We start from the raw sequence: 13,853 nt of genomic DNA, 5'->3' as shown, positions 1-13,853 counted from the left end.
CCCGGATTGTATCCAAAAAACATAAAACCACGGCTGCCCAAATCACGGCAGAATTAAATGTGCACCTCAACTCTCCTGTTTCCACCAGAACTGTCCATCGGGAGCTCCACAGGGTCAATATACACGGCCGGGCTGCTATAGCCAAACCTTTGGTCACTCATGCCAATGCCAAACGTCGGTTTCAGTGGTGCAAGGAGCGCAAATCTTGGGCTGTGGACAATGTGAAACATGTATTGTTCTCTGATGAGTCCACCTTTACTGTTTTCCCCACATCCGGGAGAGTTACGGTGTGGAGAAGCCCCAAAGAAGCGTACCACCCAGACTGTTGCATGCCCAGAGTGATGGTTTGGGCTGCCATATCATGGCATTCCCTTGGCCCAATACTTGTGCTAGATGGGCGTGTCACTGCCAAGGACTACCGAACCATTCTTGAGGACCATGTGCATCCAATGGTTCAAACATTGTATCCTGAAGGCGGTGCCGTGTATCAGGATGACAATGCACCAATACACACAGCAAGACTGGTGAAAGATTGGTTTGATGAACATGAAAGTTAAGTTGAACATCTCCCATGGCTTGCACAGTCACCAGATCTAAATATTGTTGAGCCACTTTGGGGTGTTTTGGAGGAGCGAGTCAGGAATCGTTTTCCTTCACCAGTATTACGTAGTGACCTGGCCACTATCCTGCAAGAAGAATGGCTTAAAATCCCTTTGACCACTGTGCAGGACTTGTATATGTCATTCCCAAGACAAATTGATGCTGTATTGGCCACAAAAGGAGGCCCTACACCATACTAATAAATTATTGTGGTCTAAAACCAGGTGTTTCAGTTTCATTGTCCAACCCCTGTAGTTGACTGTGGTATCAGAGCTGCGACACCCCTGTCCTATCAGCCGCGGTGCCCGCTGGGATTTGTAGTGGCGGACTTTCCTGGGATACAAAATGCCCGATGATGCCAGAAGGCCTGGTGGCATCCACCAACGTGCAAATGGTTCAACATTCAGCAAACAAAATGGTCCAACAATGGTTTACATCTTCCTAACTGATCTGATTCTAAAGATCACTGAATTCCCACCCACACTGCTAGACACTTTTAATTAAAAGCATAAAGATTATCTTCAATGGAGTGAAAGCAAGATGTATGTGCCCTACATCAGGCTTTTATGGCACAGCAGCAGGATTAAGACAGTGACTGAGGTGACAATCACCAAGACATATTACCTCCTATTTAGGTTAGGCAAACAATCAATTGGAGAGTCAGGGTCAAACAGATTCACCTTCAAATTTCTCTATGCATAACTCTTTGCTTCATCATTAAATAAAATATAAAATGTGGATCATAGACAGGTGAAAATTTCTTACCACTGACAGAAACTGAAATGAAAAGGCTAATTCCTCTAATCTGAATCAATAGGAATTTCACATTGTTTAAACATGTGGGTTTGTTCATGCAATTAAAGCAAAAATTACTTTCCTAACCTCCCTTTATCTGATGACCCTGATGTGAACTCATTTTCTTTATTAAATTGGACTTTAATTTAAGTGCAATGAGTCTAATTACTGAATTAGTCTGCAGTTTAAAGCCCAGTTTAAAGCCCATAGAGACTTCACATTTTCCTTCTGCATCAGAAATTATTGTCTTGACTCATTCATTTCCAATTTGTTTGTACTGTCACAGATATGGTACAGTCTATCTGAGCTTTAGATAAACAGGAAGGTGGTATTTGCTTGATATGTGTGTGACAGATTCCTCCCTGAGTGCAAGTCTTGGCAATAGTCGAGCAACAATCAGGTGCTTGCGTAAAACAGCATTAAATCAAATATATTAAATACACTCATAACAGCCAAGTGGCAGATTTTCAACCATCAGCCTGCCTGCCACAAACAAGTGTGTGTGTGTGTGTGTGTGTGTGTGTCTGTGTGCGTGTGTGTGTGTGTGTGTGTGTGTGTACGTGTGTTCAGGGTGATTGTGAATGATCCATCTAATCCCAAACTGCTGTGTGTTTGTGTGTGGGTGAGGAATGATTCACCTTTCAGTTCCTTCTCCAAACCGATGTTTGCTCTAACTTAATTAGAAAAGATGGAGAGCAATATCTTCTGCACTAGGGTGGTCTGAGTTGTGTACAAGTCCACTAACTGCTAATTTTATTGGCTGAATAAATGACACATGGACAATGAATTGAGTGTTCTTCTCTTGATCTTTGCTCTTTAATAAATTAACCTTCTTCAAACTGTTGTATCCTCAGTTTACATAATGCAGTAAATCATATGTCACCTTTACTAAAGATCACTTTATCATGAAGGTCCAATTTTGTTTTTACCCCATAATTACCTAGAAATAGTAGGTTACCCAACCAGAGAAGGTGAGCATTTCCTCAATTTCCAAAGATAGTAAGAAACTTTGTGGCAATGATACCCGTATCAGCTCACCTCCTCAGCTAGTGTGGCTTGTGCTAAAGTAATTGTTCATCTTTGTCCCTTTATCGGCAAAAAGTGAACACCTGTGAAAACAACTGTACATCAGAACATTGCAAAAACTATCTCTTAGCCTTGTGAATTAAGGCTCTACTTACTTAAAATAATGCTCTAATGGAACTAGGAGTAACCTCACACCCAACCCAGCCATGGGTTACAGCATGGATTTTTTTCTCTCTTAATATTAAAAAACATAATTTAAAAACTTGATTTTGTGTTTACTTGTGTTGTCTTTGACTAATATTTAAATATGTTTGATGGTCTGAAATGCTAAAGTGTGACAAACATGCAAAAATATAAGAAGTCAAGAAGGAGGTAAACACTTTTTCACATCACTTTTGATCTAGTAATGCATCATCTAAATCATATTTTATCTCTGACAAATGCATGTTATTTTCACCTGCGTTTTCTCAAGGCTAGGTATTCTTAGGGCTAGGTACTTACCTGATATCTCATACATCTTCGAAGGTAGCATTGTTTGCAACATTACACAATTCAGGTGATTACAATTGAAAAAAACATAATCTAATTCTTGTAAATTTACATCAAGGCTGCAACTCAGTGACATCGCCAGCATTTGACAGTTTTTAAGTGATGCTGTAGCTGTTGATTTTTAAATGGATTCTTCTGGAGATTAGCTTGGATACACTAACATATTCCACTTATTTTTTTTGGTAGAAAAAAAAACTTCACATATGTTGTGAATTTATTGGGTGGGTTTAGTCAAATGCTGCCAATAGCTGTTAAGAGGTTTAAATTATACATGTTAATAGGTTCCATATATTAAAATTCCTGAGTTGAAGCTTGAGCTGATTAGTTTCTATGGGAAAAAAAAGAAGAAAAAACTATATTTGAGTAAATTGTTGAGTTTTTTGGAATCTATATTTTCAAAAAAAGATGTTGGTCTTTTAGCTTTATTTCTTAATTGTCTCTTCTAAGTTAAAAGTGAACACCTTCCTTTTAAAGTAAACAAGCAGTATTTTAAACACATAGAATACATGAAGAAAAACATGTCAGTACTTGGATCTTTCTTTTTCTTTCATTGTTTATTAGAAATCAAGAGTAAAGTGTTCATCAGATTTTATATTGTGTGAATTTGCAAATTGCACCGTTCTTCTAGTCAGTTTTGATGTTTCCGTTATCTCTCTACTTTACTGTGTATTTATGCCATTAGAATGGAAGCAGTCATACAGGTCCTTCTCAAAAAATTAGCATATTGTGATTAAGTTTATTATTTTCCATAATGTCATGATGAAAATTTACCATTCATATATTTTAGATTCATTGCACACTAGCTGAAATATTTCAGGTCTTTTATTGTCTTAATACGGATGATTTTGGCATACAGCTCATGAAAACCCAAAATTCCTATCTCACAAAATTAGCATATTTCATCCGACCAATAAAATAAAAGTGTTTTTAATACAAAAAACGTCAACCTTCAAATAATCATGTACAGTTATGCACTCAATACTTGGTCGGGAATCCTTTTGCAGAAATGACTGCTTCAATGCGGCGTGGCATGGAGGCAATCAGCCTGTGGCACTGCTGAGGTCTTATGGAGGCCCAGGATGCTTCGATAGCGGCCTTTAGCTCATCCAGAGTGTTGGGTCTTGAGTCTCTCAACGTTCTCTTCACAATATCCCACAGATTCTCTATGGGGTTCAGGTCAGGAGAGTTGGCAGGCCAATTGAGCACAGTGATACCATGGTCAGTAAACCATTTACCAGTGGTTTTGGCACTGTGAGCAGGTGCCAGGTCGTGCTGAAAAATGAAATCTTCATCTCCATAAAGCTTTTCAGCAGATGGAAGCATGAAGTGCTCCAAAATCTCCTGATAGCTAGCTGCATTGACCCTGCCCTTGATAAAACACAGTGGACCAACACCAGCAGCTGACACGGCACCCCAGACCATCACTGACTGTGGGTACTTGACACTGGACTTCTGGCATTTTGGCATTTCCTTCTCCCCAGTCTTCCTCCAGACTCTGGCACCTTGATTTCCGAATGACATGCAGAATTTGCTTTCATCTGAAAAAAGTACTTTGGACCACTGAGCAACAGTCCAGTGCTGCTTCTCTGTAGCCCAGGTCTGGGGAATGCGGCACCTGTAGCCCATTTCCTGCACACGCCTGTGCACGGTGGCTCTGGATGTTTCTACTCCAGACTCAGTCCACTGGTTCCGCAGGTCCCCCAAGGTCTGGAATCGGCCCTTCTCCACAATCTTCCTCAGGGTCCGGTCACCTCTTCTCGTTGTACAGCGTTTTCTGCTACACTTTTTCCTTCCCACAGACTTCCCACTGAGGTGCCTTGATACAGCAATCTGGGAATAGCCTATTCGTTCAGAAATTTCTTTCTGTGTCTTACCATCTTGCTTGAGGGTGTCAATAGTGGCCTTCTGGACAGCAGTCAGGTCGGCAGTCTTACCCATGATTGGGGTTTGGAGTGATGAACCAGGCTGAGAGTTTTAAAGGCCTCAGGAATCTTTTGCAGGTGTTTAGAGTTAACTCGTTGATTCAGATGATTAGGTTCATAGCTCGTTTAGAGACCCTTTTAATGATATGCTAATTTTGTGAGATAGGAATTTTGGGTTTTCATGAGCTGTATGCCAAAATCATCTGTATTAAGACAATAAAAGACCTGAAATATTTCAGTTAGTGTGCAATGAATCTAAAATATATTAATGTTAAATTTTCATCATGACATTATGGAAAATAATGAACTTTATCACAATATGCTAATTTTTTGAGAAGGACCTGTACAGGGGTTGGACAATGAAACAGAAACACCTGGTTTTAGACCACAATAATTTATTAGTATGGTGTAGGGCCGCCTTTTGCGGCCAATACAGCGTCAATTCGTCTTGGGAATGACATATACAAGTCCTGCACACTGGTCAGAGGGATTTTAAGCCATTCTTCTTGCAGGATAGTGGCCAGGTCACCACGTGATACTGGTGGAGGAAAACGTTTCGTGACTCGCTCCTCCAAAAAAACCCAAAGTGGCTCAATAATATTTAAATCTGGTGACTGTGCAGGCAATGGGAGATGTTCAACTTCACTTTCATGTTCATCAAACCAATCTTTCACCAGTCTTGCTGTGTGTATTGGTGCATTGTCATCCTGATACACGGCACCGCCTTCAGGATACAATGTTTGAACCATTGGATGCACATGGTCCTCAAGAATGGTTCGGTAGTCCTTGGCAGTGACGCGCCCATCTAGCACAAGTATTGGGCCAAGGGAATGCCATGATATGGCAGCCCAAACCATCACTGATCCACCCCCATGCTTCACTCTGGGCATGCAACAGTCTGGGTGGTACGCTTCTTTGGGGCTTCTCCACACCGTAACTCTCCCGGATGTGGGGAAAACAGTAAAGGTGGACTCATCAGAGAACAATACATGTTTCACATTGCCCACAGCCCAAGATTTGCACTCCTTGCACCACTGAAACCAACGTTTGGCATTGGCATGAGTGACCAAAAGTTTGGTTATAGCAGCCCGGCCGTGTATATTGACCCTGTGGAGCTCCCGACGGACAGTTCTGGTGGAAACAGGAGAGTTGAGGTGCACATTTAATTTTACCGTGATTTGGGCCGCCATGGTTTTATGTTTTTTGGATACAATCCGGGTTAGCACCCGAACATCCTTTTCAGACAGCTTCCTCTTGCGTCCACAGTTAATCCTGTTGGATGTGGTTCATCCTTCTTGGTGGTATGCTGACATTACCCTGGATACCATGGCTCTTGATACATCACAAAGACTTGCTGTCTTGGTCACAGATGCGCCAGCAAGACGTGCACCAACAATTTGTCCTCTTTTGAACATCATGGGTATGTCATCCATAATGTTGTGTGCATTTTGATATCTTGAGCAAAACTGTGCTCTTACCCTGCTAATTGAACCTTCACACTCTGCTCTTACTGGTGCAATGTGCAATCAATGAAGACTGGCTACCAGGCTGGTCCAATTTATCCATGAAACCTCCCACACTAAAATGACAGGTGTTTCAGTTTCATTGTCCAACCCCTGTACAAGGTGAACTATGACAGTAAAACCAGTTAACCTGGGATGAAACCTACAACCAGAAAAAACGCTTGCCTGTTTAGTAAAAATAATTCAAATTCAAAAATACTTTATTAATCCCAAAGGGAAATTAAATGTTGTTGTAGCTCATTATGTAGGTTTCTTCAAAGAGCCGTTGTAGATGCTGATGGCTGTGGGCAGGAAGGATCTCATGTAGTGGTCTGTCTTACAGCACATCTGAAGAAGCCTCTGACTGAAGACACTGTTGTACAACAGTCTCATAAAGAGGATGCTCAGGGTTCTTCATAATGTTCTTCATTTTATGAAGAATCCTTCTCTGCACAATGATCTCCAGAGGTTCCAGAGGAGTCACCAGAACAGAGCCAGCCTTCTTTATCAGCTTGTTGAGCTTTTTAAGTCCCTGGCTCTGATGCTGCTTCCCCAGCAGATGATGGCAGAAGAGATCACACTCTCCACAACAGACATATAGAAGATATGCAGCATCTGGCTGCAAACACCAAAGGACCTAAGCTTCCTCAAGAAGTACAGTCTGCTCTGTCCCTTCTTGTAGATGGCTTCACAGTGGCATCTCCACTCCAGTCTGTTGTTCAGGTGAACACCGAGGTATTTCTACTCCTCCACCACCTCCACTTCTACTCCCATGATGGAAATAATGTTTGACTTATTCCTGTTTCTCTTAAAATCTACAATCATCTCCTTTGTTTTATTCACATTCAAGATGAGATGATTGTTTCCACACCATGACACAAAGCAGTCCACCAGCTCCCTGTACTCAGCTTCTTGTCCATCGCATTGCTTTACCAAAACATTACCATAAATCATAAGAGGGGGGAGACTAATGTAACATACACGCACTTTATCTCCCCTGCCATGCTGTGTCCTGCGATGTCCTGCAGGATGCGCTCTTATCTCTTTGTTCTAACATATAACTTTCTGTGATACCATGATCACCATAATTATTTCATGTACAGGTCCTTCTCAAAAAATTAGCATATTGTGATAAAGTTCATTATTTTCCATAATGTCATGATGAAAATTTAACATTCATATATTTTAGATTCATTGCACACTAACTGAAATATTTCAGGTTTTTATTGTCTTAATACAGATGATTTTTGGCATACAGCTCATGAAAACCCAAAATTCCTATCTCACAAAATTAGCATATCATTAAAAGGGTCTCTAAACGAGCTATGAACCTAATCATCTGAATCGACGAGTTAACTCTAAACACCTGCAAAAGATTCCTGAGGCCTTTAAAACTCCCAGCCTGGTTCATCACTCAAAACCCCAATCATGGGTAAGACTGCCGACCTGACTGCTGTCCAGAAGGCCACTATTGACACTCTCAAGCAAGAGGATAAGACGCAGAAAGAAATTTCTGAACAAATAGGCTGTTCCCAGAGTGTTGTATCAAGGCACCTCAGTGGGAAGTTTGTGGGAAGGAAAAAGTGTGGCAGAAAACGCTGCACAATGAGAAGAGGTGACCGGACCCTGAGGAAGATTGTGGAGAAGGGCCGATTCCAGACCTTGGGGGACCTGTGAATGCAGTGGACTGAGTCTGGAGTAGAAACATCCAGAGCCACCGTGCACAGGCGTGTGCAGGAAATGGGCTACAGGTGCCGCATTCCCCAGGTCAAGCCACTTTTGAACCAGAAACAGCGGCAGAAGCGCCTGACGTGGTAAGCCAAGAGTGATGGGGTTTTAGTTATACGTGTGTGTTTTCCTTCCAAAACCCGACATTTAACACTGTTTTAAGCCTGTATACGTTTGCTCTTTCGATGATAGGAAGATTGAGCATAAATCCTATCTCTAGGTTATCTGGATTGACAAAAATTGGGATTGCACTGCCTAAGCTATAAACTAGGTGTGTTTGTGGAGGTTGCAAGATGTCTGTTGTGGTGGACTTTAGGATTTTCTCTACCAAATCCAGCGGAACTAGGTAAGTGGGTATCTGTGCCTCGGTGGGACTGTCTACAGATGAACCAACCTCCTTTAATAAGATTTTGCATGAAATCTCTGGCAATGTGGGTGTCCATTACATCATTCTTAATCACTTTTGTGAGGTCTGCTGTGCATGCAGAGTGTTATGGAAAAATATTGTGGCAACTTACAGTTTAAGACCGTGTCCTAGAAGTTATATGTTTAACTGTTTCTGTTGAAGAAAGTTGTTAGTGATTAGTGCATGTTAATGTGAGTTCATGAAACATGCACCTATTTGACTGGTCCTACGCACTGGTCTCTCCTTTCCCGGACATGGAGACAAGCTCTGTTCTTGGGGAGGAGAGTTCTATGTAGGACTTCATCTGGTTCAGCAAAAACGCAGCAGCTGGGATGATGGTGTCAACCTTTTCTGACAAGCATCCAACCCACTTAATGAAGCTGCATGTCACAGTTAGGAGGAATTTGTTACCTCCTGTTAGTTTTGGAGCTGGTTCGACCCAGTTGGTCTGAAGGTGGAACCAAGGTAATGTAACCCCCCTTCGCTGAAGCGGAGGTTGACTGGTTGGCTGGGATGGCTGAAACTGGCGGCAGGTTAAACATCCTTTGATGTGGACCTGGGTGTCGTGAGACGTTGGAGGCCAGTGCGCCATCTGTTGGAGGGTGTGGAGTGTGGCTTTGTAGCTCCTATGGCACCCTACAGGAGAGTAATGGGCGTAGGAGAATGTGACCCCCCTTTGGTCTGTTGTAGCCATGCTGAAAGCATGGGAGAGCTGTTTGATGCCAATCTGCACACTGGAGGTGCACACTCTGGCTGTCTTAAGGAGAGGGCATAGCCCGTCTGCTAAAAGGAGTGTGTGGCTGTGTTGTGCCTCAGTTAAAAGGGGGTCTTTTTGGCACAAGCGGTCATACAGCTCTCTACTGGTTGAAGGATTTTCCAGCCAGAATGCTAGAAGCATTCCTGGTATGAACATGGATTCCAGGTGTACATCTTCCAACACTTTGGGGTTGTACGTTTTCACACCTGGGTTCTTTAAAGAGCAAAGAAAGGATGCATGACTGCATCTGGGAGGAGTTTTCTGGGTTGCTGGGTGCAGCTGTGTCACAAAGGTGCCCATGTCTGGCACCGACAAGGGCCTGAGAGGTTCTTTGGGCTCCTCTAAACTGGCAACCTGGTTTGTCACCAAGGACGGTTCACTGCTTACACCCCGTGGGTTTTGCACCTCCGCCTGGACCCATAGTTGGTCCTGGTGGCAGTCAATGAATGGGGCCAGCCTGTCCAGCAGGTCCTGGCCACCAAGAAAAAGCTCTTTGTTTAATGTGCACATATAAATGGGGTGCACCAGAGCCGTGTCTTCGAGTGTGCTGTCCAGCTCCACCCAATTAGAGATGCATGATCGGTTTTGGGTGCGGCTGGTGATGCTTACATCACAAACGTCGGCCTGAAATGATCCATTGAAGGAGAGCATGGCTCTACTCACCTCCTCAAACATGATTGGGCACATCAGGTTGATCTCTGATCCTATTTTAGAATAGAAAAGATGGTTTGTGGTGTTTCTCCTGGGGAGGTCCCAAGGGGTACTTGGAGTCTCCCAGGTTTGTCTCCCCATCCGATCAGGTAGACTCTGATGGCTGTGGAGACTGGATCCACGCCTAGTCATGCTGACGGGAAGTTTGGGTCTGGTTTAACTGGACGGTCGGCTTCCTGTTTCAAGGGTTGTGGGGGCGTGGTGGCCTGACGCACTGCTTCTGTCACCATCTTACGTAAAGCCTCCTCCAACTCTTTCCCCATAATCCTTTCTGTGTGTCGGTTCCACCCTTTTCCATCAAGTTTACCTTTAGGCTTTATGTGATGGTCAGGTCATCTGTTCGACTGGAAGTGGTCCGGCAACTTTGACTGTGGTTGGTATTCAGTACCACCCCCCCAGTCCAGCTGACCAAACCTACGTTGTTCCCCGAACCGGTTCTTAACGTGGGTTCCTGCTGGAGGCATTTCCTGACCTTCTAACGCAAGGCTGGTTCTTTCAGTCTGGACCTGTAAAACCCTAGCCTTGCCCTCTGGTCCCTTGGTCGGGCGAGCACGTGTTTCCCACGCCATCTGAGCATATTTGCGGATCTTTTGCATGCTCATGGCCTTGGTTCTGCAATACATAGTAACATCGTATCGCACACTTTCATGAAGGTTGTGGAGGAACAGGGATTTAAAAGCATGTTACTCCTCAATGCCGGGCGCATTGCGTCCTTGGAAGTAAACGGCTCTCAAGCGCCGGTAATACTCCCTGGGTGCTTCGCTTTTCTTTTGCTGGATAGTGAAAGCACCAAGTGTGGCGGAGGCCCGGTCCGTGTATACAGAATATTCTTCCCTTAAAGCTTTGCAAAGGGTTGAATAACGGTCTCGGACTGCGGGTGTCAGGCTCTCCATGAAAACATGGACGCTCCTGGATGTTGTCTTCCAGATGAGCTTCAGTTTTTCCCGTGCTGATGGGCAGTACAAATCTAGAAGACAGCGTTCAACTTCCCTAAGATAATCATCAATGTTTGATTCTGCATTATTAGGGTCGAAACGCTCTATGTCTTTGGCAAGGGACTCAAGCTGGCGGGTGCGCAATCCACTCTCAGGGATTGGTCCTGGCCCATCTGAGTCATCATCGGATAGTTCACTCCAGCTGCACTCAGGGTGTTTCAGTGCATCACGCCTCATCCTCAGAGGAGGCAGTGGAGGCTGCTCCCGGTACAACGGTGGGCCCTGTGCTTCCCGGACTTGGGTCCTGGGCAGCGGTTGAGGACGGTAGGAACCACCTGAATCCCAGGGGCGGCTCTCCTGTCGCCTTGGTGGAGGTGAGGGATCATAGAGGACCATACTGTGAGTCAAATTTGAAGGCAGCTCGCATCTGAGCCGTGAACTATTTACACCTGCTGGGTCCCCAGCCAGGTACCGTTCATGGTTGCTGATTGCAGTGGGGTGGGGCACCGCACCACTGAATCGATTCTGACTACTCACACCTGTTCTTGCCTCGGTGGATGTATGGGGAACCCTATGAGCCTGGAAAGGTAATCTCTGGAGAGCAGCTTCTACATCCTCCAGATCTGACCTGCAGGTTCTCTCAGAGTTTCGCAGGTGTGGCTCACCTCCAAAGGTTTCAACCTGTGAGGTGGGTTTTGGTTCGTCCCCCCATTCTTCCAGGGGGGGAGGGGTGGCATGGCTACCCTCTATTGCTTCCAATCTATTTCCAACTTCTGTTATTTCACCTCTAAGGACATCCACTGTCTGCAAAGTATCATTCAGCTCGAACTGCAGTTTAACGCGCTGGTCAACTTCCAACATTAACCTTCGCTGATACAACAGAGTGAGCTGTCCTAACACATCTGAGACCCGTCTGTCCTTCGGTGGGTTTTTAATGACTTGGAGCAACTCCTGAATCCTGGCTTCACATTGCTCAATGCCATACTCATTGAGGCCTTTACGCTCCTCTGGGGACAACAGAATCAATGACCCAATAACCTCTTGTGCCTGCATTCCTATGGGGTCCTCCACCATACACACATCTCCAGCTGCAGTCTGGGATGTTCCCTCCATCTTTGGCCCAATATGCACAATGCAAACACACAAACTGTTTATCTATGAACCACCACTAAAGAAATTAGCAGCAATGCAACAGACTAAGCTGTTCAGTGATTAAAGGATTGCTAAAATTAATTAGCCGCACATAACAGACTAAGCTGTTCAGTGATTAAAGGATTGCTAAAACTAATTAGCAGCACACAACAGGCTGAGCTGTTCAGTGATTAAAGGACTGCTAAACTAATTAGCAGCACACAACAGGCTAAGCTATTCAGCTTGCTGTCTGATTCATACATGTATCTTCCAGGTGTATGGGTTTGCTTAAAATGGGCACACAGGTTTGACCGTTCAAACTGTGGCTTACCCAAGTCTATGCTTTAATGGGGGTAATCAAGTAAACACACAAAAAGGGGAAGAAAGAAGAAGAGAAAGAATTTTGAAATAACCCAAAACCAAATTCAAAAATACAATTTTAAAGATGGGAAACGAAACTAAACATTCAATGCTGTTCTTAGCTTCAAATAAATGTTAGTGTTCTCTAAAATGGATCACCTACCTTCCCGTTAGACAACTAAGTTAGTTTTATGAGTCAGATCAAAACATGCTTCACACAATAAAACCCAGCGAAAACGCTTATATTTTATCCAAAAGTGGTAATGAATGATCTGTAACTTCAACTTTCAACTTTAAGTTATGCCATTTTGATCATAGGTGATGGAATTATCTGCCTGTGTTAATGAATTGAGTGATTAAAGAAAAAAATCAAAGTAGGAAATGCAATTCGCACTAGTGACCACCAGATGGTACTGAGTGCAGGTTTGCGGTTTGGGAAATCCAGCTGCAACTGTAATTTATTCAATGGCCACCAGATGTAGGTGTTGTTCTCTACCTGACTGGGAGAATGTTGGTCACACCTGTAATTACGCCCAGCGGACACTGGGGCAGGTCTGCTGCTGAAGCAGCAGGCTGGCGACTGGAAATTAACTTTAACTTTTCCACAAGTTAAACTAACTTTCACCTTACATCCACAACAAACACCTCTGAAAGATAATGTTATCCTCCGTAGCAGAACTGCGCACAATCCAGTCAAAATATCCCCTGATTCACAAACGTTCTGTGCGAAACTCAAAAAATCTCACAATAAAACGTCTAGTTAACGGAGATCACAACTGTTTATTCTGTGCAACCCTGATTTGATGTCTGTCTTTTTAAGGTCCGTCAAAGGGACGCCATATGTTGGGAAAGAGGGGGGGGGTTAAACTCCATGAAAGCGGTCAGTCCCCGTCCTTTGGCCTTCTTGACGAAAAGGAAAAATAGGATCTGACCATCAGCAGTCGACTAGAACCAAGCAAGGAGGGAAAGTTGCGTCTCCATGAAACTCCGTGGTTTTGGTTACATGTTAAACTCACGTCTTCGATCGGCAAAGTGAAATTTCTGGACTTCTCATTCCAGAAACCTCTTTCATGAATTTTTTGTTGGCCAACGAAGGAGAATAGATGAAGACTCCACGTGGGACCTCTTCTTCTCCAGAGGATGCTTCAGTTGCGTGGTAACCGTGTCAAGGTCTCCAGCTGAAAGCGTATGTTCAAAATGGGCGCCTCCATATATAGCGTCCTGTGACGTCAGACTTGGGACGCTCGTCATATCAGTCGCAGTGCTCGACAGGATATGTAGTAGTGGGCTGTCCTGGGTACAAAATGGCCGATACCATTGGAGAGGCACCGTGACGTCCAACAACATGCAGATAGTCCAATATTCAGCAACAAGTGGTCCAACACCTGTTAGAGGATGCAAAAGACTTGAGACTGGGAAACACCCAGAGCT

Source organism: Girardinichthys multiradiatus, chromosome 5 (assembly GCF_021462225.1).
Source record: "Girardinichthys multiradiatus isolate DD_20200921_A chromosome 5, DD_fGirMul_XY1, whole genome shotgun sequence".
Classification (NCBI taxonomy): Eukaryota; Metazoa; Chordata; class Actinopteri; order Cyprinodontiformes; family Goodeidae; genus Girardinichthys; species Girardinichthys multiradiatus.
The sequence above is the reverse complement of the archived record's forward strand: the minus strand, read 5'-3'. Positions refer to the sequence as shown.